At 43.9% G+C, this 25,614-nt stretch overlaps 2 long non-coding RNA genes across 2 annotated transcripts in view; one reads left to right on the top strand and one right to left on the bottom strand.

Moving 5' to 3' along the window:
• LOC310678122 overlaps positions 1–18,227 on the top strand; it is an 85,388-nt gene extending 67,161 nt beyond the window's left edge. Inside the window, exons 6-7 of the long non-coding RNA XR_014511631.1 lie at positions 8,828–8,897; positions 18,177–18,227. This is a non-coding gene — a long non-coding RNA (uncharacterized lncRNA). The remainder of the gene's footprint in view (positions 1–8,827; positions 8,898–18,176) is intronic.
• On the bottom strand, positions 6,592–12,216 carry LOC310678126. The gene is made up of 3 exons (XR_014511635.1): positions 10,405–12,216; positions 9,923–10,086; positions 6,592–7,945 (listed from the first exon to the last, which is right to left on the bottom strand). It is a non-coding gene; the product is annotated as an uncharacterized lncRNA (long non-coding RNA).
• Positions 18,228–25,614: the final 7,387 nt, after the last annotated feature.

Genomic DNA, 25,614 nt, shown 5'->3' with positions numbered 1-25,614 from the left:
CGCTCATTCCACCGTGGTTATTTCTGGCTACATCTTGCATTTTCTGGAAGTGACTAAAACAGCTTTCTTGTGGTGATTCTGCAGGGCAAGGAGCCTAACTTTGCCCATATGCATTACATCCTATACTTACCCAGTGTTCCTTCCTCTACTAATCCCAATCTTTCATTGGCTTTGCCTTCATGCATTAAGAAAACTGATCCACCTTCCACTGCTGCCTTCGCAAAGGCTTCCCTGATCATCTTTCACCTTCTTCACCCTAGGGACCAAGCATCCATTTACAGATGCATGAGGGCTTGTGTGTACACAGCAGGACTTTCAATTTGTTTTCCTTTTAAAAAGCATTGCCAGCCATCTTTTTGAATGTCCTCTACTTGCCAGAGCAGCAACTTATGTGGCAAAGGAAGATGGGGCTTCTGTTGGGAGGGAGCTGTTCTACATGTACAGTATAGACCTGGTAGTTGAGGAGGGGTTGTATCTTTAGTGTGGGACACATCATGTTCCTGCTGGGGGTAGTTTGTCCACCTTTGGTCCCCATCCTGCGCTCAGCTCTCACCTGTATCTCCTAGAAGCAATCAGCATGCAACAGTGGCCACACAGCCGGAACTGCTTCATAGGGCTGGCTAAACCAGGTGAAGGTAGCTAATGGGCCTCAAACCCTTGCTGAGTTAGGGACTTCCCCTGCATGTGAAGACAGAATCTGGTGGATTGCACTTGCTTGTAGAAGAAAGTGAGGGCAGATGGTGCTTGTCATCCTGGGAAGGTAGCCCATCTCGGAGAAGGAAAACTCTGATCCTAAGCCTCCACTGCCTTGTTTAGGAACAGGTACCCAAGTTTGCTTGTTTTCCTCTGCCCTCCCCATCCCTTGTTCCTTATGTGCCATCGTTTTTTAGATTGCAAACCTGGTGGCACTTTAGGACACTCTGGGAGCTTTTTTGTTGTTGTTGTTGAAACATCCTTGGGAAATGCTTTAAATTTAATGAATTATAAGTACTATGTGCTAAACAGTTACTACTCACATATATGTGTATCTACACCAATGCATCCCTAGATAAATGGGTCTGGGCTGCATGATATCCCCAGTTGCAGATTTTTTTGCACTATCCTTTAAGCACCAAAATGGCTCTGTCTGAAAATGGTATTTCCAAAGTAATCAGGCTCTAGTAGATGAGCCATGCCTTTGAACCTCTCAGTCTTTCCATATTTTCCAATCATCTGCCTTTGGCAGCTTTTTTGTCATCCATCCTTCAAGCCTCGCCCTTTGCCACTGGCTTGAAACAGTGTTTTTTTGTTTTTAACAGCATAGCACAGGCTCAGATATAAGAAGAATAGTAATCCCCCGCTGGTTTAGCAAGAGGTCAACAAATTCAATTTCTCGCCCTAGCATCAATTTTAAATTGGTTCCTGGCTCGCAACTACAGGAGCCTGCCAGACTGATGGAACCATAGGTGTAATGTGACTTCTGAGGTTGCTGCACCTCTGTGGGGGATTTTCTTCTTCTTCTTTGAGTTCTTGAGAAAATGGAGTTGGTTGTTGCATGCTACTACAGTCGCACAATGCCGTCTGTCCAACATAAATTTAAAAGAATGCAAATGAGTTATGGCTGTCTTGTCGCACAAAAGAGGAATTGTGTAAATTTTGAATAAGTTGTAGGTTTGCAGGTGATGTGCGGGACCCCAAATGTTATTGTTTATTGTCAGTGCAATGGTTTTGTTCCTTGTTCCTTGAAATTGTTTTATATTGCTGTCTTTTGTCAAATAGTTGTTTATTTCCTTGACATCTGCATGGCGGTAACATGTTGTGTCATACCCAAAAAGTGATTTGTTCAAGCTGATTTTGCTCGCCCGTTGTGTCACCCTTCTAAGTTCGTATCAGAAGCACAGTTAAGAAGTAGCATAAAGAGGGGTGATGAAATCTCCTGAGCTAAGAAGATCGTGCCATCTTCTGGTCACTGGTTCCTTTTACTTAGGTGTAGTCCTCACACTGAAAATCTTGAGCAAACTCATTTTAAAGCCTTCATTGCAGAAATGCTTTTGCTTATATTCCTGGCAGCTCTGGGCTCAGAGCACACGAGATTAAGTTATGAGCCCACGGCTCCTTTCCTTGTCATGCGAAAAAAGGTCTGCATGTACTGGGAGCTGGAACTGGAAACATGTCAAGCCCTTGGAAAGGGGAGTTGCTGGGCTTCCAAATGGAGGATACAGAACTCACATCTAGCTTTGGAAAGATATGAAAAAAATTTCCCCTAAGGCGTTTTATGCATAGAAAGCAGTATTCCACATCATGTTTGGAGGTTTTATGGCTCCCCCTGAGCTTCATCTTGTTAGATTCAAGGCAGAATCATATTAGCAGAAGCAGCTGGATTTCCAGTTGGAGAGTGGCATTTTGTTTCTCTAAATCACCCCAACAAATATGATTATATCCTTAAGGTACTTAATATTTTCTGGCATACTCTTGTGTTTCTAAAACAGCCATAGTGAAATGGTGTGAACTAATTACGATGGCTTTTGATTACCGCTTAGCTCATTAATTAATGGTTTTCCACCATTGTCGTTGAAACTAGCATACCGAAGCAAATGGACACAGATTACGCATGCAGATCATAAGCTGCATGACCAAAAAAGCATGCTGGTGATGCGGGTACTGGGACAGTCGTTTAGTCCAGCTGCTGGTTTATCTGCCCCACAACCCCTAAATCCTAGTCTGTGGTAGCTGCTTGAGTTTGAACCGAACTTTCTGTGCTGCGCAATCAAGAGGACACTTACAAGGGACATTTTCAGATCTCCATGCTTTTAAAAAAAACAACATTTCCACGTTGACAATGGTTCACCGTATATCTAATGCAAGATGTTCAAAAGTGTTGAGGAAGGTGGGGGATGCAAGCAGCCTTCTGCTCCGGCACCAGGCCTCTTCTGCCTCCTTGCTGCCATTGCAGCTCTTTGTGCCCCTCCCCAAGCAACTTCTGATGGGCAGAGGGACAGACTGGCTTGAGGCAGGGAAAAGGGATGGCAGCTGGAGAGGGACTCAGAAATCAGAGGTATCCCACCTGTGAAGGTGCCTTCCACTCTTACAAAGGGCTCTCTGGATCCTGATGTTAGCAGGCTCACCTGTTTTGTACTGGAGAAGGCATCTTTAGCTCCTAGCCTCCTATACCTTCTCACATCCTGTCCCCTGGATTCCTTTGTTGTTTTTCTTCTCCCCCACCCTCCTTGCACTGTGTTCTCTTTGTGGGATTTGCAAAATGTGTTGCATTCGTTGCTTTAAATTACACAATTTTTATTGGAAAGCTCAATTTTGTTCACAAACAAGGTTAAACTCTACATGCGCATCCAGGTAATGAAATGGGCATATAATTAACTATGCATGTACGTACATCGAAGTTGTGCCACGTTTATATTTGCTGGAATTGTGCTCAGTATAAATTTCCTTTGTGTGACATGACCGAGGTGCTAGCAAATGGGTTGATTTAAATAGATAATAATAAATACCATTTTCCCCTCTGGGAGTGGTGGTAAACCTCCATTTGTCCCCTTCCGTTCAAAAAAATATCCAAAAGGCATATTAACCTGCAAGGGAAATAGATGTGCTGAACAAAGAAGCTGTCTTACACTGAGTCTCAACATTGCCCTGTCTCAGGGACGGGAAACCTGTGGCCACTGGAAGAAAAAGAGGAGTGCGGGGGGAGCACACCACCCCTGGCAGCGCAATCCCGGTGGGGTGCCATCGCAGCTGCCCCACTGCCCGCACTGGGTGCCACAACCCCACAGGAGGCATGCCACGCCCCCAGGGTGCATGCCAGCCCCGCCCCGCCCCGCCTGTTCTCCACCCCGCCCCCCAGTGCCGGAGCATGAAGTTCCGCCACTGCCTGTGGCCGTCCAAAAGTTTTTGGATTCCAGTTCCCATCAGCCCCATCAAATATGGCCAATAGTCAGGGGTCAGCAGAGATGGACTCTTCAAAAGCTGGCTTCCACAGCTTCCTCTTCAGTATTCTTTCTAGACCAGTCTTGTATGCTCTTAAGTGACAGTGGCTCTCTAGGAGTTCAGGGGGGTGAGGAGCTGTTATACGTGCAATGTATGTGTTCTACCACTCAGCTATGCGCCCTTCCCAAAGAGCGCAAGCAAACTGTGCTCCTCAAGAATGATAGTGTCAGAGACTGAACTGAGGAGGAATGGTGGGAACTGCCCCCCCCCCCGCTTCCTGCACCTTTCCAAGAAGAGGAGGACAGTATAGATTTAGAACAGTGGTTTGCAGAAGGTCACAGTTCAGAGGCTGCAGAGGGGAGAAGCTGGGAAATATTGGGAGAGCATCAGGAAGAAGAAGCACCAGGGGAGAGACAGCTGACAGACTCAGTGTCTCTGGATAGCATTCCTGACCCACCCACCCCCACCCCTCCGCTCTCCCAGGACCAGGCATGCATTGAGAGTACAGTCATACCTCGTGTTGCGTTTGCTTCATGATACAATTTTTCAGGTTGCGTCCCGTAGTGACCCGGAAGTACTGGAAAGGGTTACTTCTGGGTTTCACCACTCGCGCATGCACAGATGCGCAAAATGACGTCACATGCATGCGCAGACGCGGAGAATCACAACACGCACAGACGCAGGTTGTGTTCTGCTCATGTTGCAAAAGGGACTCCGGAATGGATCCCGTTCGCAACCAGAGGTACCACTGTAGTAGAACAGAAAGCTCAGAGGCAGAAAGCATAGATCAACCGGCGCAGGGGTGACGCAGAATAGGAGAGACTGAGGGGGTGGGACTTTACTCAGAGCAACGCCATTATCTAAGAGAAACTACATTCCTTCGTCTCTCTCTGTGAATATTGAATAAACTAATCAGTAAGAACTCTTCTTTTTTTATCTGCTTCTTTGCTGCCACCATGAGAGGGATAGGATTCCCTGAAGTCTGACAGATAGCAAGATTTAAACACGCGAATGGGGGCAAAACTGTCCTCTTTGCCTTCAGAAATAGTGAGTTCATGTCAGGGGTGAAATTCTTCCTTCACAGCTTACTATTTTAGCTGCTAGGCTCTACTACCCCGCTCTGCATAAAAATGTACATCGACATCAGTGCTGTTCATCAGCAAGCTACTTCTCAGTGGCCATATTTTGAAGAGCGAAAAAGAAGACACATTTGCCAACTTCTACTTTTAACTATGGATCGCTGTGACAACTCTCATTTTATTTACCCATAAAAAAAGAGGACCTGTCCTGGGAAAAGAGGACATATGGCAACCCAACTTCCCACACACCACCATGGATGCTTTGGCCAGAATGGCTGGCCTGCTCATGATTTGCCAGATGAAGAGATGACAACGCTAGCGAGAGTCCTGGTCTCAGTTCCCCATGCATATAGTTTTGCAGCAGAGAACGCGTAATACACATGTGAAAATATAATGGTATTGTCGGTTGCTCACATTCCACTGGGACTTGTGTGTGATTTCTAGACACATTTAAAGCTTATCGTTTCCTGTGTTACGAGAAAATGTGTGCCCTACATGTTGCGGTTAAGCGAGAACCTTATAACAATATAATTAAAAGTCACAGCAATGTTGGGAGTGAATGCAGAGGCAAGACGTTTTGTAATTGGCCGCATGTGTTATTTGAGAACTGCTTTACCTACGGGGAATATTCTCCTCAACATGAAGAGCTGGAGCAATAAATATATCAAGGTTGCTGGAGAAAGACTAAGTCATTCTTGCTCTCCTTCAAGACTGCATGGTTCTTTGTGGTTTTCTCCCCATGTAAAAAGGAAATTGAGAGACCAGTCCTTTGTCATGCAAACAGGCATAAATACTTTGCAGGCATCTCAGTTTTCAATTGGTTTCACAGCACTTTTGTAAAATTCAGTACTTTCACACACAATAAGAACAGTTTCCTCCCTTTGAATGGATTGGAAGCACAACATTTCTTAACTCCCCATCCCCATTTTATTATCAATCAGTGTTAGGGCCAACTCGAACAACCAGATCGGCCCATGAGGAATGTGGGTTGAATTTAGCTGCGCTAAGTTCAGCATGCAGCCAAGCAGTTATATGATTGCTTTGCCATGTGCCGGCTTGGAACTCTTCCCACACTTCCCGCATCATTGCTCTGCAACCCAGCTGCTGGCAGACAGCTTTAAAAGTGGTGCAGCAAATGCAGGTTGTGAGCAGGACACACGGCAAAGCAATCTCGGGAGCCAAATGCCAAGTCAACCTACGTTGCCAGCATGTCATTCCTCCAGGTGGTGTTGGACTCCAACTCCCACCAGCCTTACCCAGCATGGCAAATGATCAGAGAAGATGGGAGGTGTGGTCCAACAATACCTAAATATAAGGAAAGATGGCATGATGGCCATCATACGCACCCTGCAAATGAAAATAGGCATCAGTCCTGAGATGATTACAGTGGTACCTTGGTTCTCGACTCCCAAAACCATTCAAAAACCAAGGCGCGGCTTCTGATTGGCTGCAGGAGCTTCCTTCACTCATTCGGAAGCTGTGTTGGACATTCGGCTTCCGAAAAACATTCTCAAACCAGAACACTTACTTCCAGGTTTGTGGCATTCGGGAGCCGATTTGTTTGGGAGCCAAGACGTGCGAGTACCACTGTATATGGTTGCCGCTCACGGTGACAAAGGATTCAATTGTAGTAATATCTTTGCCTTCATAGAACAGTTAAAATCCAGCCTCTCAAGAAACAGGCAATGCTTTTTAAGAGAGTTGGCATGATCAAGACATCAGTGCCCATAGCAATGTGTACACATTGGTTTATTTTGTCCCCCTATTGCCTTTGGTCCAACAAGTGCTACAAGGTTTTGATGCACCAACAAAAGCCTCCTCATCCTATTTGACCAGAAATAATAGCACAGGAAAGAGGAGAAAGTATGTCAGGAGCTGGAGTCAGGCATAGGTCAGCAATAAAAAAATAAAGTGCCAGATGTCAGCGAACTCTTTATTCAAAGAAACAAAACAGCTCAGTCCTAGTGGTCGCAGCAAACCTTCCCAGGGTAGGTCTTGCCCCTATGAAGCAGTTGCAAGGACTGAAGGCTTTCCCACTGCTCTCTACGGCTCCTTCCACAGTTCCTTCCCCCATTGTTTTCTCTCTCATTGCTCTGCCCTCTTCATTTATCTGTGTGTTCTAGGAGACCTGAGGTTGCAGCAGGAGGATGAGATTCCCTGGATTCTTCAGCAGTCTGCCGTATCTCTGTCTCTTGGCCCTCCTACTCTCCTGTCTCTGAATCTGGACTGCCCTCTGCCACAGCCTCTTTCTGCTCACTAAACCCTGTTGCCTCTTCAGCTCCTGACACATCCTCCTCTCCTTCTCCCTCTGAGCACGCATCGTCACACCACCAGTCCCCTGGCTCTGAGCCTTCTTCCCCTGGGGGTTCCCCAGCTGGTGCCTCCCAGCACTTCTCTGGACCCAGCCAGTCCATGATAAAGTATGTACAGCATGAGAAATGGCGGTCTGGTCCTATCATAGTGGTTTAGCTATACCATGCCACCTTCAACTCTGAAAAACACCAAACCAACATCCATCTCTGGTCTTAGACAGACAGGATCCAATCCAGCATCAGTCATAACCCCAATTGCACTCCACTGCTTTCAATGAAGTTATGACTAGCTGGCAGGATTGCACCCTCAGCCTCCCAGTGGCTGTGTGTGTGTGTGTCTCCACACAGGCTATATTTCCAGCCACCATACACCTCCGTATCCTGGCAGCCACTGCCACTACGTTCCAAAGCAATGCAGTCCAAGAATGACATCAGAAGAGAAGCAAGGGGAATAAGTTGCTAAAGCAACCAAAATGCCTTAGGCTTAGGGTAGGGAAAAAGACATCTGATTCCAATTATCTTGCAGCAGTTCTGAATATCTGCATTTTGGTCCAAACTGGTGATGTGTCAGCAACGTCACCTGATTTCGTGCCGACGGGTTTTTCAATTAACCCCACACAGTCACTAGGCAAGCATCTGGAAATATGTAAAAGAAACAGAACGAGTCAGCCAAAAACGAACAATTAAGCAGATGAGCGTGCATCCCTAAAAACTCAGTCCCACATTTCCTTAAAAGTATTCTTTGTTCTGCGGAAGGCTACCTCCATAAATCCATTTATCTCACACAGATCAATAGCAAAGCATGCTCTGATGCCTTTGATTTACCATGCATTTATTTGGGGGGGAGCATTTGGATATTTGCTTAACCTGGTTGTCTTTTTAAAGCCATGGGGGGGGGTCCAGAATATACTACTTTACATTTCCAGTTTGCAACTTTCTTTTGTTTTGTTTAGGTAAAATAAAGAAACAGAAAACAGCTTCATATGTAAATAGTTATATCATTTTATCCCTCTTCGGTTTGGAAGCAGAAAGTATGATTGCTTCAAAAGGAGCAAATAGTAATAGAGAGTAGTGGGTGTGCAGACTGCATCTCACAGAAGATGCAGTGGGGTGAATAGATGGTGCTTTGGGGTTCTGGTCTTGATTCAGCTTAAAAGGGAGTGCGAAGGCAAAGTGAGGTTATGCCTGAGATCCCTCATGGTGCTTCTATGACTCGACTGTGTTTCAAAAATGAATAGAAGCTGTACACACACACAAAACTTGAAAGGGAATCCTGCTGGGCTTTTGAGCAGTGATTAATAACCGTCCTCCAAGCGCAGGCCAGCTGTGTTGTTTGACAATACAGTTGCCTGATTTCATAGATGGATGGCTGGTGGAATTGGATAAGTAAAAGTGAAATGCTTAACTGCTGCTATTATTATTACTGTTAGCATATTGTTTGATGGTTTTAATATTATTTTTATATCATATTGCAATATATAAATGATATACTGTATTTTTTTTCTGTTTCAACTGCAGGGGCTGCCCACTGAGCTTGGCCCGGAAGCTGCAGCTGGTGCAAAATGCAGTGGCTTGGCTGTTCACTGAGGTAAGCTATCTCCGCCATGTTACACCACTGTTGAAAGAATTGTACTGAATTAGCTACTAAGCTAAGTTCTGGGAGCTGATGCTGGTGAGAGCAGCTCAGGGCAGGATGCCTAAAGATCGTCTGAGCCCTTTTCTACCCAGCCAGTCACTGTGCTCCACAAGAGAGGGCCACCTGCAGAAACCATCAGGTGGTCCATTCTGTATGATGTAGGAACTGGGCTCTTAGCTTGGCAGCACCTGTCTTTTGAAGATCCGTCCGGTGGTATATCAGACAGACACAGCCTCTATTTCTCTTTGGCGCCTGTTGAAGGTGGTCTTTTTCAAACAAGTGCAGATATTTATCCCGGTCTGGATTTGAACTTGTTTTTACATATGGAATTGCTTCTTCTTGTTGTTATTTGTTGATGTCTTTATTGTTATATCACTTTGAGATGTTTCATAGGGATCAGTTTCTACGTGGAATGAAGTAATAATCATAATATAGTGGGACCTCGGGTTGCAGATGTAATCTGTGACGGAGGCACGTCCGCAACCCGTAGCGTTCGCAAGCTGAAGCGCCACATTGCGCAGGCACAATTTAGCACTTCTGCGCATGTGCGAGTGGCGAAACCTGGAAGTAACCTGTTCCGGTACTTCCAGGTTTCCCGCGGTCCACAACCTGAAAACATATAACCTGAAGCAAATGTAACATGAGGTATGACTGTAATGTTGTAAGCCACCAAGGGGGAGATGGTGTACTTTTTTTTGTTGTGGTTGGCTTCCGCCTGCCTCAGGAGACAATAAAGGAATGCGCCTATTGGAGTTGAAGTCAAACAGTTGGAGAGTTACAGCGCCTGCTGTGGCTGTAGAGACCAATATGGCAGAGACATGTTTTATTATTGCAGCTGGGGCAGATGAAAGTATCGAGTTGTGTTGCTGCAAATACATCATGGCTTTTCCTTCTCCCTGTGCTTTTCCCAGAGGCCATTCCTCCTCTGGTCACTGCTGTGGATACAATACCTGACTATACTTGACACAATACAATACCTGATACAATCTGCTAGGGATTCCAACACGGCAGGGTTGATGTTATCAGCCTTCAAGTCACTTTTGCAGAGATCTTCGTAAACACAGAGTTGGTCTGCCAACGGGCCTGCTGCTTGAAGCCAGCTCCCCCTAGTGCACTTCCTTGGTGTACTTTGAACGACGACCTATTAATTCATTAAATAAATGAATAAGAGATGTGCATTGCCTACAGGGCCACCATTAACAAAACCATCTTTAATGAAAACCAGAGTCTCCTTTTAAAATCTAATATAATTAAAAAAAAAAAAAGCAAACCTATACTTAAGTTGCAAAGAATGAACTGAGAAATTCATTGGCGGGGATCCAAAGAGCTACTTTAGATGCAATCAAGGCATTGGGCATGCTCAGTAGAATTCACACCCCCCCTTTGAATGGCAGACCATTATGCTACATCACAAACTGCTTAGGAAACTCCCCTCCATTTCAAAACAAGCGAAGTTTACCTTGTGGCTTGGGGAGCTGTTGCTTGAGAAACACGTCCAAATTTCCCCTGGGTAGCTTGTTGTGCAGTTCTTTGGAGCCAGGCCACTTTAGACAGTTGTGAACAGATTATTTACTTTACCTTCAATACACACAAACATGACTTTCCACTGGGACACACCACTAGTCCCTGTAGATCTGCAGTTCCAAAAGGTGACTCACTTAGCTGCTGTTTTAGGTTCTGGATGTTGCAACCCAGGCAGGACTGGAGAAATAAGGAAGGAACAATTGGGTTGCAGACCATTGAGCCTAAAGGGATTTTAATTGACAACTTTTGAGACCAAGAAACTTTGACCAACACTGGTCATCACAGGGCTGCCAACTTTTCATCTGAGCTTTGCAGTTGTACCTTTAGCAGTGGGTTGATATGCAGTTGTTAGCAGGCGATAATGCTTATTTCCATGCCATGAAAAGCTTCACCTGTTCATTTATCCACACAGAGCTGAAGTTAGAAGCACAAGTGCACAGGTGGGGTTGCTGTTTCTTCCTAATCACTTGGCTACCTTAGGCAGCCAACAAAATCCAATAGTTTTCTCCACTGAGTGGCTGGAGTACAGTGATATTACGTTATTAACAAGACAGTCGTGAAGGATGATGAGTCCACCAGCAGGTAACTCGCATATTCCAGGGCACTGAATCACTGTTGCTAGGTGATCAGAGGAAGGAATGCTGACCACCCCTACCTGAGACTCAGGAGGGGGAAACAGGTGTCACTGTGGTGTCAGGTGATTTACACCACTTAAACTTGGCTCACCAAGAATGGGGTAAATAGGGATCCAGCCTGACAATTGGAGCCATTTCCCAACTCCTGCTACAAAGCATCAAATAACAATGGCAAATAAATACGTCTTAACATTGTTTGGGGCTTTAGTCCTAATAGCTAATTGTTGTCCTTTCCATTGGGTTGGATCTTGTCTTTTTGCTGGAGGGTGCTACTTAGCAGGACACTGCCTTATGTACTGGCAGCATAAGCACTAACTGAGTCATGGAGTTCCTTGCTGTGGTCCCAAGATCATGACATAAAGTATTATGCTCTGGCTCCCTCTGCTGACCTGTACATAGAAAACATAGACAAGGAAACTTCGTCTCAGTGTCCAAGCGCTAGATAACCATACGCTCTATGGTTTAGTGTGCATTCAGTACACTCTGAATGTGCTGGGCTTGTTTGTTTTCAGCTTTGTACACATGAGGTCAATCCCAATCCAGACACATCCCATTTCTTTCAATGAGTTAATGCATGCATTCCCCTGCACAAAGCAGTTTTGATGCAAAAAGATATTTTAAAACTGAATAGATTTGCACTTCGGCCCGAGTGTGTACAAATGAAAATGCATTTGACTTGTAGCTTTCTTGCACTGCGTTGTGAAAATCCGGTATACTGGATTTTTCTGAGCACAATTCAAAGTGTTTGTGCTAACCGAAAGTTACCAGATTTTTTTCAATGAATCCAGGGACACTTTTCAACTTCAATGGATTTTGTATGGGGACTGATTTGTAAATCCGGGGACTGTCCCCGGGAAACAGGGACGTCTGGTAACCTTATGCTAACCTTTAAAACCCTAACAACCTCGGCCCAGTATACTTGAAGGAGCATCTCCACCCCCATCGTTCAGCCTGGACACTGAGGTCCGAGGGCCTTCTGGCAGTTCCCACTGCGAGAAGTGAGGTTACAGGGAACCAGACAGAAGGCCTTCTTGGTAGAGGCATCCACCCTGTGGAATGCCCTCCCATCAGATGTCAAGGAAATAAACAATTATCTGACTTTTAGAAGACATCTGAAGGCAGCCCTGTTTAGGGAAGTTTTTAATATTTGATCTTTTATCATGTTTTTAATATTCTGCTAGGAGCTGCCCAGAGTGGCTGGGGAAACTCAGCCAGATGGGCGGGGTATAAATAATAAATTATATTATTATTAATTATTATTATTATTTTATTTATTATTATGGAAAGCTGTATCTAAAAAAGGGGGGATCCATACCCATAGTGGAATGTGGAAATGCTAACTGAAGGAAGAGGGTCGAGAACATTGATGCACACTACCTGAAAATACACATCCACGCTGGATGTGGGGGTTGGGTAAAATGAGTCCTAACTCACACGAGCATTGTAACCCATGTGATTCATCTATTGTCATGATATTGTGAATTTGTATACTGCCATTTGTTAAGAAAAATCCTCAGGCAATTTAGGAGACACACGAAAGACTGCTGCAGCTAAGTCTGCAATTGGAAAAATGGCATAGTGGGTTTTTTTCTAATCCAAAGCAAATACTGTGACCTTCAGTGATTATTTACATTAGGCATTAACCAAGACACACACAAAGGAAAACAGCTGTAGCTGTTGTTTCAACATTTATGTATCCCACCATTCCTTCAAAGAGCTCCAGGTGGCTCCCCACTCTGCGTTTTTCCCTCACAACATGCCTGTGAGGTAAGCTAGGCTGAGAGACAGCAACTGGTGTAAGGTTGCCCTGTGAGCTATATGACTTTGAACCCTGGTCTCCCAGGTCTCTGTCCAATGCTCTAACCACTATACCACATTCGCTGTGGAGGAGCAAAATAAAAAGTAAGCACCCATGAAATGTGTACACAGGAAATATTCTCCTGACAGTTTTCATGCATCAAAGCTATGCCCAAAGAAGTCACTCCAAAGATGTGAAAATTCACAAGCTTCCTTAAAATATGAAACAGAAATATTAACTGCATAGCAAAAGCACACCAATACACACACACATCCCATGTGAAGTATCTTGGGATTTACCCCTCTTTCCTGATATCACAGCTGCCTTCAGCCCCACAAAATCTTATTGCCCTAAACTGAGTTGTTGTTATCTCTTTTTCGTCTCTAGATGGCTGTGTGAGATAGAAAAGAACAGCACATGTGGCACCCATGAATTAGGGGAAATTTAAGAGCTGGTTTAACTAGATGGTGACAGAGTTCACTTATGAGCTTCCTTCCCCACTGGTGAAAAGTGGTTTGAGGCCTTCTGAGGGACCCATACTCAAGGATTTCCCAGTACTGTTTTAGTTTAAAAGGGGCATGAATCATTCATCTACATGAGCCTTCATTGGGAGCAGCCGCCTCAGGTGTCACCTTCTGGTGTGTGGCAGATGCAAGGTGCTGGGGGGGGGGGGGGAGTGACACTGCTCTTCCCCCAATGAAAAGCCTGTTGCTGCCTCAACTGGGACATTGCCTTGACCTAACTTTCCAGCACCTTCCTTTTGCAGTTTAGCTCTGTGTACACATCTTAACTTGTTCTGCAAATAATTTGCAAGTCATTTTCTGTTCCTCTTTCACTTCAACTTTACACTTAAGGAAACCACAACCGCAACGCAACACACACACAAATAAATCAGTGCATGGGTCAAGTTATTTTGCTGCCTGAGGCAAATACAATCCCTCCTGCTCCTGTTCCACATGCAGAAGCTAACTGAACTGTCAATTAAATCTTACTGAATGGCAATGGGGCAGCATCCACCAGGCTGGAGGGCAATAAGGGTAGCTTAGAGAGGGTGCAGGGGGAGACCTGTCACCTGCATCTGCTGCCTTTGGGCAGCTGCCTCACTATGTCTAATGATAGGGCTGGCCTTGCACACAGTTCTCTCACGTTCATACACATGTGTGCACATCCCTAAACAGTTTCCCCACCATGTGGTAAGCCATTAAATCTAAAACCACTTAATACATACCCGCAGGCACTTGGGTACAATGTTGTCTCCTTGCACCACCTCCATGAATTACCTTATTATGCCTACAACCTTCCATAACTCCCGGAAAAGCACCAAAGCGTGTGCCACCCAAGGACCAAGGGCAAGAGTTTGGCACTTGTATTTCCTGTTTTATCATTTTAAAAGGATGGGCAGACTTAAAGATGGCCAGATCTGCTTTACTTTTTTACTAGAACCCCGACACCCACCAGCTTGAGGCAGGTGCAAAAGACAATCAGTTAGAATTAAAGATCAGGGTGCCTCTGAGCATATTCTGAACCTAAGAATTTCTTTTCAGTAGCAGAACTGAATTGAGCTGAGCTCACAGTCCTATCACATAGAAGTCCACTCCAGGTTAGCTTTCATCATTGCAACAGCCAAGTTTAGTTAGTAAAAACGTTGTTTTTGCCATTGTTAAACAACTGGGAATTGGAAACTCTTGCCAATCCACTGCAAGTAATCCAGAGATCTACAAGTAGATCCTGATCTACATTCTGTCTACCTTGATCCTAAAACATTTCTACCCTGCCTTTCCACCAGTGACCCTGAAGGTGGCTCACAGGACAACATTTCAATAGGGCCCAATCCATGAAAGCAAGAACAGTGTAACATTGAACTTCATGCTGTCCTGCACACTGTTATCTGTTTTAAAATAACTGCATCACTTGAAGATAGAAGGGAGGGGGGGGGGAAACACCACTCTGAATAATGCATAAAATCTGGAGGGCATCCAAGCTATATCTCTCAGCCTTTCCGAAGCTGGGGCCCAGCAGACTGCCAAATTGTGCATCCCAATGTATTTTGCATGCAGTGACTAAAATCTGACGCTGCAAACTCATGAGAGCATAACAGGAACACATGGAAGATTTAGTGGGTCTGTTGCTGTGCTTGCATTCATCCTAGAATTGATTCAATAAAATAGGTCTGATTGCAGTGAACCTGTGGGATGAAATCAAAATGAATACTCAATAAACAGGTCACCCGAAGGAGCTCCTCTGTCTTCTCTAGCTGGGAGTAGCAGCAGCAGCAGCAGTTTTCGTACTGAAGGGAAAGGCGTGCTCTCTGGACTCTCTAAATGAGGACGGTGTAATCTGGGCAGCTAAGTGCCCTTCTGGATTTCTGCACTTTTATGGTACGGCTTCTTCCTTCTTTCAGAAGGAATGCCCAGAGCAGGGGTACCAACTTGAATAAAATGGGGGGGAGGTAGGTAAGCCCTGCATAATCAATCATATGACACAGTGCACACACACCATTTGAATGGCAATGCCCATCAACTTTGGGGAGGCCCAGCAGACACGGGTACCCCAGCTATATAACAATATGAATCTGATCCAGAAAGACTATGTTGGTTGGAGATCAGCCAAGCTAATTTTTATATTTTCTTTTTTATATATCTTGGTAAGTGTAGCTTCAAAAAGAAAGGAACTGATACCTCAACCAGAAACGGTAGTTAGTCCAGATGCACTTTGTATTTCTCCATATGTTCATATTACAATGAAGAAGTGAAAGTAGAAGCAGCAATCCAACTTTTCAATAGCACTTTGACCTGCAACAATAATTAGCAAGTGAAAACATTTCTTTCCATGGTCACGAAAAACTTTTATCTGCAGCTGACTGCTGCATACAGTATCAATCCTTTTTTAAAAGCACACTAGCAGGCCTGGTGTTTTTGCTTCCTTAAAAAAAACAAAAACCAGGGGGAAAACCTGACAATCTTAATTTTCTTATCACCCAGCAAATGTTGCAAGATGTGTTATATGGTGAATAGGCATACTTAAGAAAAAGTTGATCAACTTCCTCTTGAGTTTCTGAGGACAACATACATCATTATACAGAATGTGAACTACGTTGATACATCTGTTTAGTACGTATATATTCTGCCTTTCTTCTATCACAAAACTCACGGTGACATGGATCAGTCTCCCATCAAGGCAATGGACAGATCCAGACCACTCTAGCTTCAGCAAGATTACCGTATTCTTTGCCCTCAGTTCATAGCTTAGGAGCAGATCCTGTGAACCACACAACAGTCCAGAGTAGCAGTAGGACAGTTCTCTGTGGCTTGGATACATCTATATTTGAAGATATTGTTTGTGGCTGGGTATATTTCTTTTTTAGGTTATTTTCTTGTCAGGTATCTTTGACTTCAAAGCACTCTTTTAAAAACAAAGCAATTTTTTTTCCAGTTCCACTGAAACAGAAGGCCATAAAAAATGGTTTACAAGCTTTGCTTGTGGCTCTCCCAGTGACAGCTGTAAAAGCCCAGGAAGGCTAAAAGTCTGCTGCAAGGCAGTTTTTATTTCTGCACAAGCAGGTGTCAGTGTCAGAATTAAAAAAAAACACCAAAAACATTTTGCCACCTGCAGACCAAATGCTAATTTCTTCAAAACAGAAAAGTTGAGAGAATGCTGTAACTCGGAGGCCAAATCACAAAACCTCGGTCCTGTTATGTGGCATATGGTAGGAAAACAGACTGCACAACACACCAAAAGAGACTTGCAGTCGCGTGAAACCTGAAAAACTTTAAAGAATCCGGGTACCTTTGTAGAGCTGCTGATACCATATACACTAAAATCGATCTTAATATCCAAATGCCAGTACTCCTTATGCTGCCCAAGCCTGAAAAGAAAGTACAATGGAACCTCGGGTTACAAACACCGGGTAACAGACTCCGCTAACCCGGAAGTAGTACCTCAGGTTAATAACTTTACCTCAGGATGAAAACAGAAATTGCGTGCCGGTGGCAGCGGGAGGCCCCACTAGCTAAAGTAGTACCTCAGGTTAAGAATGGTTCCAGGTTAAGAATGGACCTCCGGAACTAATTAAATTCGTAACCAGAGGTACCACTGTGTTCACAGATTGGGGGAAACTCCATGCTTTGCACAAACCAGCCAGCCATGCCCCATTCTGTTCCCGTTCTGCCCTCTTCGGAGTCCCAAAGGGCCCACCACACATCACACTAGCACAAAGTGGCCACCGCCTGAATAGGGTCACCAGATGCAAAAGAAAGCAGGGCTCGCAAATATTTACCGTACTGTGTTTAACAGAATGAGGGGGAAACCAGCGGATGCAGCTTGCATAACCATTCATTTTTCTACACAAGTATTAAGTCTACAGGAGCTCCATCCCCTTTTGCATCTGGCTACCTTCATTAGATAATGTCCACAGGACACAATTGATCAAGCTATGACAAACGGACGGTGATAAAGGCCTAGATTCACTCAGCAAAATTCTAAAGATTCCACAAGCGGGAACTGCAACAAAACGTTGCAGCGTCTCTGCAAAAGGTATATCTGCCCTAATCTTATGTAAAGGATTAAGCCCGTCTTTATTGTTAGTTAATATATTACTGTTGAGTACTGATTTAGGCCCCTGTTAAAGTGCAGGCAGTTTTGTAACATAATAAGGTTTCTTTGTTCACATCTTACTTGACTATAATGTAACATATCTCCAAAACCAGCACAGCTGCATTTCTGCATACAGTATTCTGAGAACAGGGACTTGTACTATGCTTCACAGAGTCTAATTCCCGCCCCCCACCCCACAAAAAAAAAGCTTCTCTGAAAACTGATTGGTAAGGTCACCTTCCTGCATCCCCGCTACAGTGCCTTTGACAGCATCATCTTAAAAGAATTGCTCCTGTGCAATCAAAAACACATATTTTCATGAAGGCCTTTTGGGTGAGATCAAAAAATTGGATTTGGCCCTGTAGTGCTTTCCCAATGCTACCATGTTATTGCCGTTTGGAGAGGTTATAGTGCAACAGAAATGGGACAAAAATAAAACACAACATTTCTGGCCTAAAAAGTTGTGTGATTTCCGCACTGAAGTTAAAGGATATGCACTGAATAGAAATGAAGCTGTATGACCACCCCCAAAACGCTAGCAGGTATATGCAGTTTTGAAAGCAGAATTGTCCCAATGACATCATGAAGAGGCAATAAGAAAGACATGGGTGGGGGCAGAAAGAAAGAGGTAGAGAGAAACTTCAAGCTAGGCTGATTATCTTTCCCCTCCTACTTTCACAGGACTATTTACCCCCTCATCAATGGCTGGATGAATATTTTTAAACTTATGTGGGGTGTGTGTGTGTGTGTACGTGTTAAAGTTTTATAGTCTTTTTTTTTTTCCACCTTCACACATGAGATGGTTGGAGTGTGTCTTTCTTTCTTTCTTTCTTTCTTTCTTTCTTTCTTTCTTTCTTTCTTTCTCATTTTATAATAGCAGCCTTGCTTTGTTCCTGGGACAGAATACCCCTTAGAATGAAAACAGAAACAAAAAAACAAGCCTGGGCCACCTTGTCTTTAAAGGTAATAAATGAAAATTCTTTAAAGTCTACCCCCCTACAAATATTAATCCAGTATTTGGAGGTGTTTTTAATCCTCCCTAAAATCAGATAAAAATATGTCGGGGCCAAATTATTCAGCTCAGAACTAGTTACAAACCCCAGATCAAGGTCTGTACAAAAAAAGAAAGATATGACAATCCTAACGTTAAGGATGACTAACCCTTTGTTTACAGCTTGAGTTTAACCTGACCTGAACAGATTAAAATGTCTCATATGAGTGATGAGGTGGTCAGAATACAAAGTTCATCTTAAAATGCAGGAGGCTGCAAACCTGTTTTGGTTTTCCTTTGACTAGCACCTATGAATCAAGCGCTATTCATAAGCACTTTATTAGCAGCAGTATCAGTATTATTGGTATTAAATTATTTTATTTATTACATTTATTTATGATCCCCTTTCCTCCAAGCAGCTCAAGTTGACATATGTGGTTGTGTCCTATCCCCACATTTTATCATTAGCACAACAACCCTGAGAGATAGATTAGGCCAAGGTATTTTGTGAATTTTCTGGTTGGCAGGATTTGTACCTGGGGCTCCTCTGTCCTAGTCTGATCCTCTAAACACAATGCCACATTGGCTCTTACAAATAGATGCCACAAAGAATCTTGCATACAGTTTCAAAAACACTATCAACATAGATGCATGAACCAGAACATAATTTTAAAAAGGTAAAGAACCCCTGACAGTTAAGTCCAGTCATGAACAACTCTGGGGTTGTGGCGCTCATCTCACTTTACTGGCCGAGGGAGCTGACGTTTGTTTGCAGACAGTTTTTCCGGGTCATGTGGCCAGCATGACTAAGCCACTTCTGGCGAAACCAGAGCAGCGCATGGAAACGGTACCTATTTATCTACTTGCACTTTGTGCTTTCGAACTGCTAGGTTGGCAGGAGCTGGGACAGAGCAATGGGAGCTCACCCCGTCGCGAGAATTCGAACCGCTGACCTTCCAATCGGCAAGCCCAAGGCTCAGTGGTTTAGACCACAGCACCACCGCGTCCCTAGAGCATAATTACGTAGCCACATTACAGAATTATACTTTCAGATTTATAGCTATGCATGAAGCAACTGTAAAATCTGCCTAGCTCCATGGCAGCTGATCTCCAAGGTTTCCAACGGGATTTTCAGAGAGGGGGTTTTCCCAGCCCTGTCTGGAGACACGAGCAATTACACTTGGGTCTTTCTACAGGAAAAGCTCTAATGCTGAGCTACAGCCCTTCCACTATAAGGTGCTTTCGCCTTCCCTTTTGCTGAAGTAGTAAACAGGACTCTTGTATGAAGGTGGCAGAGGAGGAGGAGAAGTGAAAGACCCCGGGGAAGAACAGGCAGGAGATGTCACTTTTTCAGATGATGATAAATCATGATTGTCATATATCAAAAATGGTCTCATAACAACTTACAATCAGGAACACAAAAAAACACAACAAAATTATTCAATTAAATTGAATTACAATTACAATTAAAACTCAGTAAACTGAGCTAATAGTGTTGGCATCTGTCTGTGTCAAGAAACAATGGAAGAAGGCATCATCAGGGGTAAAGTGAGTTACAGCATCTGCCATAGCTATAGAGACCAGTATGGGAGAGACATGTTTTGTTATAGCTGGGGCAGATGAAGGTATCCAGTTTCACCGTTAAATTTCTCCTTCATGCCTGCTGACTGGTGCAATCATAATCATTATTACCCCCCCCCCCCGGTAGATGCTATTTAAATGCACAACAATGCATTTATCTACTTTGGCTCATTCATGATTAGTTACGTCATGCCTCATTTTGGGCTTACTTGTGGTTATCCCTAGTTTGGCCCTAGTTTAGGTGAATTCAAGACTGGATAAGACTCTGCCTAGAGAATGTACTTTATAGCTTGAAGACTTAGGTGGTAAAACATTTAACTTCTGTAATAGTGGGGGAAAGAGATTCACCATCCCTTGACTTCTCCACTACAACCCACACTCCTTGGAGCTATTGATAAGATGTGGCTCATTGTTTTCTGTTAGTAGAGCTGAAAGTTCATTCAGTCCTTGGCACTGTGCCTTGTGGCGTAGTTGGGGATTGCCAGCTGTTGAACCCATCTCTGCAGTGGCTTTTTTCTTTATCAAAAATTTGATTTACAGGTATTTAGCTTGGCGTCATGACAAGCTTCACCTGCAGATCTTTGCAGATCAAACCTCTGTCAAAGGCGCAGAGTTGAGACAGGCTGGGTTTCTCCCCAACTGGCAACTCTTTATGTTGAACTGATGGAATTGCTATAATTCAGTTTGGAGAATAGATATTTACCTTTAATCACATTAGTAAGGCAAGAGATGAGATAGCCACAGCTGTTACCACCCATTCTTCCCTCTTGTGTCCATCCACAGAATCCTGCCAATTGCTGCAGGATAATAAGGCAGTGGGTGGGGATAAACAGACATGGGTAGGCAGAGGCAACATGGGGAAGCAGGTTTAGTCATGCCAAACACATGACCAGGAAGCTGTCTGTGGACAAATGCTGGCTCCCTCAGCCTGAAAAGTGAGATGAGCGCCTCACCCCATAGTCGGCTTTATCTGGACTTAATCATCCAGGGGTCCTTTAACTTTTACTCCCCAATTTGGTTTGTTTCGCCCCAGCTGACCCTGTTAGTTAACCTGGGAATAGGCATACTTCATATAATTTATTTTAGAAATCCACTCAGCAGCAGCCCAGCAAGGCAGATCTGTACAGTGGTACCTCGGGTTAAGTACTTAATTCGTTCCAGAGGTCCGTTCTTAACCTGAAACTGTTCTTAACCTGAAGCACCACTTTAGCTAATGGGGCCTCCTGCTGCTGCCGTGCCGCCGAAGCACAATTTCTGTTCTCATCCTGAAGCAAAGTTCTTAGCCTGAAGCATTATTTCTGGGTTAGCAGAGTCTGTAACCTGAAGCGTATGTAAACTGAAGTGTATGTAACCCGAGGTACCACTGTGTAGTCATCTCCATATTGCAGATGGCAGACTAAGGCTGAGAGAGAAGGCCTCTAGAGAAATCATATCTACAGTGAGATCTGAACCATGGACTTTAAGCTTCAAGTTCTTAACATATTGTGATGAAGACTTGGCTGCAGTTCTGGGACCACCAATTCTGAAATGACCCATGAATATAAAGCTGTTGCTTTGAGTAGAATTTCAAACTGTCAATACTGTTAGGTATCTGATGCTTCTAATCCAGATGTGTCCTGTCCCATCTATCATTGCCCACATGAGGAAATAAATACAGTACAGCATTTGAAAGCTCATTGCACAATATACTTTCACTACCCTTTGAGATCACATTTCAGTTTAAGTTGACTTCATGAAAATGTCTGATGCAGATACCAGCTGACAAAAATCTGAGTCATGGGGTATTATAGTTTTTTGCTGATTTGGTATGCTATTTTGAGATCATGTTCATGCTTTACAATTGGAAAGAATAAAGCTGCAAACAGTGGTCTTTGTGTGCCATTAAATCTATACAATTTCCACTGGTGAAAAACTGCTATTGTGAGGTTAGTGAAATGTATCACACCACAGCTCCAGATGTCAGGATACATGACCTCTCTACTGTGTCTATGGCAGCTCAGATATAAGAAGAGCCTGCCAGATTAGGCCCATGGCCCATCTGCATCCTGTTCTCACAGTGGCCCAAAGTAAATAAAAAGTGTGGTTAGCTAAGAGCTGCAAAATCACAAAAGCAGCAGAAGGCAGAATTAAAATTGCATCTAAACATAAAAAACATGTTTTTCACTGTATGAAAAGGACAATAAGGCAGGTGCCATGCAAACTTTTCTCTGAGGAGAGCAATGAAGAAAATTAAAAAATCATAAAAATATCATTTTTATGATTCTGTTTTCTTTTGAGCCTATGGCCTAGCTAAATTGAAAAGGCCCGTGCCTGCCTACCTTTTAAGTTTCTTTTAAGTACTGTAAGTAGCAAATGTTCATTCCAGAACACTGAAATAATAAACTGTTGGAATGTAGGGTGGCCATTGTATGCATGAAAAGAGAATCAGCTAGGCATGGCAATTGCGATTAATCTTGAATTGTTTTGTTGACAGATGGGGAAAGGATTTTGTTGGGGGGGTATGGAGTCATTTAATGAATAGAAAAATTAGCTAAAGTCTTAATAAAGAAAGACATTAAAATGATTATATGTAATCACGTGATGAGGACTGATCTGAAGAGTAAGGATACTGACGTTCTGTTGCAACCGTTAAGATTGCTGTAATCCTTTGATTGGTGATTGGAAATCACATGTGCAATCTAGACATGTATGTGAAACAGGAGTGCTAGCTCGGCCCTGTGACCATGGGTGCCATGCTGTGTGCATGGTCCTGGCGCTGACATTTGTGTGTGCCTGGCCCCTTCTTGGGGAATTTTGTGGGTGCTCAGGCACCCAGGGCGCCAGCACCTATGATATGAAACATTGCTTTGGATGTGGCTCTTTGCAGCCTCCTTATTTTTGCGGTTGTCCCTTGCATATTTGCATTTCAATAAACAGCTATTTTTCCCTGAGAGCCTGCATCTTTTTCTGTTGGGTTTTTGTGAGTGTAACCTCACAGAAGGGTCTAGGAGCCCCTTTTTAAATTTCTCCAACAAGAGCATCCTGCAACTGGATTTCCACCACTTAGAATCACCCACATCCCCTAGATGATAGGGGCACCTAGAGGAAGCCTTCCAATGATGATCTTAAGGTATAGGCAAGTATTTATGGAGAAAGGAGGTCCTTCAGTAGCAGCAGCGGTGGCAGGAGACTGGTGTATGCCACTGGTAAACTGGACAGGTGGGAATCACCATACATATTTTTCGCTCTATAAGACACACTTTTTCCCTCCTAAAAAGTAAGGGGAAATGTGTGTGTGTCTTATGGAGCGAATGCAGGCTGCGCAGCTATCCCAGAAGCCAGGACAACGAGAGGGAGTGCTGCGCAGCACTCCCTCTTGCTGTTCTAGCTTCTGGCTTAGCCCCCCAGTCCCTTCCCCCACCTCCTGGAAAAGCCCCCCCGAGCCGTGCACCCTTTCACGAGCCGTGCGGAGCGTGTGTGCAGTGCTTGGGGGCCTTTCCCTGAGGAGAGGAAAAGTCCACAAGCGCCGCACACACACTCCGCACGGCTCGTGAAAGGGAGTGCTGAGCAGAGTCTGGGATGCATACAGGCTCTGCTCAGCACTTCCTTTAAATAATATTTTTTTCCTTGCATTCCCCCTCTAAAAACTAGGTGCCTCTTATGGTAAGGTGCATCTTATGGAGTGAAAAAAACGGTACGTTCAAGCTTATTCCGGGCTGCCTGAAGAAGCATTCAGACAACACTTGTTGCAAAAGGGCAAAAAGAGAGGAAGTGAACTGAATTTCCCAGGGCAAGCAGTAGTTTCAAAATACAAGTGCTATGACTAACAAGGCCCTCCCTTGAGTAGTGCAAGTCTTGCTACAAGAATGCCATCTGTAAAGGCCAGCCTCCTTTCAACGAGACCCTGTGCTTTTTTTTTGTTAAAACAAAACAAAAACCAGCAGCCCAGGGATTCTAGAGAGGTATTTTTCACCCAGTATCTTCTACTCAATGCTACTGCAGTTTTAAAAAAACTAGCCCAAGAAGCAAATCTGAAACCAGTGCATTTGTGACCTCCAGGCTTAGCTTCTGCACCTTAACAGGTCTGGGAGGGAAGCCAGAGAAGCTTGAGCTGGAAAGCATTGCAGTACACTGCAGCAGGAGGGTGTGGTTGTTGCTCCTTGTTCTCCTGAAATTCATTCATTTCTCCTACTGTGTTTGTATTTTTCCATTCTAGCTTCTTACTCAAAGATGACAGAAGGCTAGTCTGTGAATGTTTTTCCATGTTCCTCACTTGTGAAAAGTTCCAAAGGCAGCACTTTTGGGGTGTTGGTCTCCTCTGGAGAAGAGACCACTGGAAACTCACACGGCATTTTTGTAACATTTGACATATTTACAAAGACAACATAGGCAAGCAACATATCCACTTTTGCTACCTCACACCAGACATCCAAAGAGAAGCAGCCTAAGAGGCTTTCATTCTCCAATCCCCAGATCTGACCTCTGCTTCTTCTGCCTCTTTCCCTTTAAGAACATAATATTTTATGCCCCTGACAACTCTTAAGATGTTTGAAAGTGGAGGCTACGTGTCACATCAGTTCTGCCTGTGGAACTACTATAAATGTGACATTTAGCCCACAGTAAAGAAATGCTTGGCTTATCCTAGTCTAGATAACAGACAAAAGACACGTTCAGCATAGTTCTGGTTCAGCTCACTGAAGCAAACCCCTCTGCCCTGAGGGTGATGGTAGTTTAGGATCATAGCCAACCCTCAGTTATATAGAAGTTTATAATTTTTTATTTATTTTATAGATTCATCTGAAGATCACAGGCTGGTTCACAGTATAAAAACACAAAATACATAACAACAAACAAAATCAATAACCCCACTCCAGACACATTTAAAAGGTCATAGATTGTTAAAGCATCTAAAGGCCTGGTTGAAAAGGAATGTTTTTACCTGGTGCCTAAGTTGCCAAATTCTCCATTTGCTAAAGCTAAGAAACCACACTTAAGGCATATATTTCACAATTTTATTTTTTTTCCTGCATGTAACAAAAGTAATGGCACTTGGAAGAAATCGGCCTATTGCAGCCATGGCGCAAGAGCTTAGATTCACAAAGGATACTTCAAATACTATCAGGAGGAAAGCTCATTTGAATTGAGTGTGTGTTAACAGCATGGATCCCTTAAGTAGGCGGAGGACACAGCAAAGGAGCAAACCCCTTTGCTTTTTGCAGTTTCTGTATTACGATTACCTAATTGCCTTAGGCTACAACCCTATACACACTTAGGGACACATTATTTGTGAGTACGTGAATATGGGACTTATCTGAGAGTATATTCCACTAGGAGTGACTTGTTACTCATCAAAAGATTTAAGATCTGTTAAATATGCCATTATTTTTGCACTAGGGAAGTTGCCAAACGGTTACTTCTGAGTGTGTACCCGTAAAATCGCACTACACAGCTGCATGCACAGGATCGGGCTGCACGCAATCCCGACGAATACATTTATTTCATTGATTGCCTACGCAGGCTTTTTGTGCTCAGCAAACGCTGAGCAAACACAAAGCGGAGGGGGTCGAG

The sequence above is a fragment of the Podarcis tiliguerta genome, assembly GCF_965153285.1.
Source record: "Podarcis tiliguerta genome assembly, chromosome: 5".
Lineage (NCBI taxonomy): Eukaryota > Metazoa > Chordata > Lepidosauria > Squamata > Lacertidae > Podarcis > Podarcis tiliguerta.
Note: the sequence above shows the minus strand (reverse complement) of the source record. Positions and strands in the feature narration are given on the sequence as shown.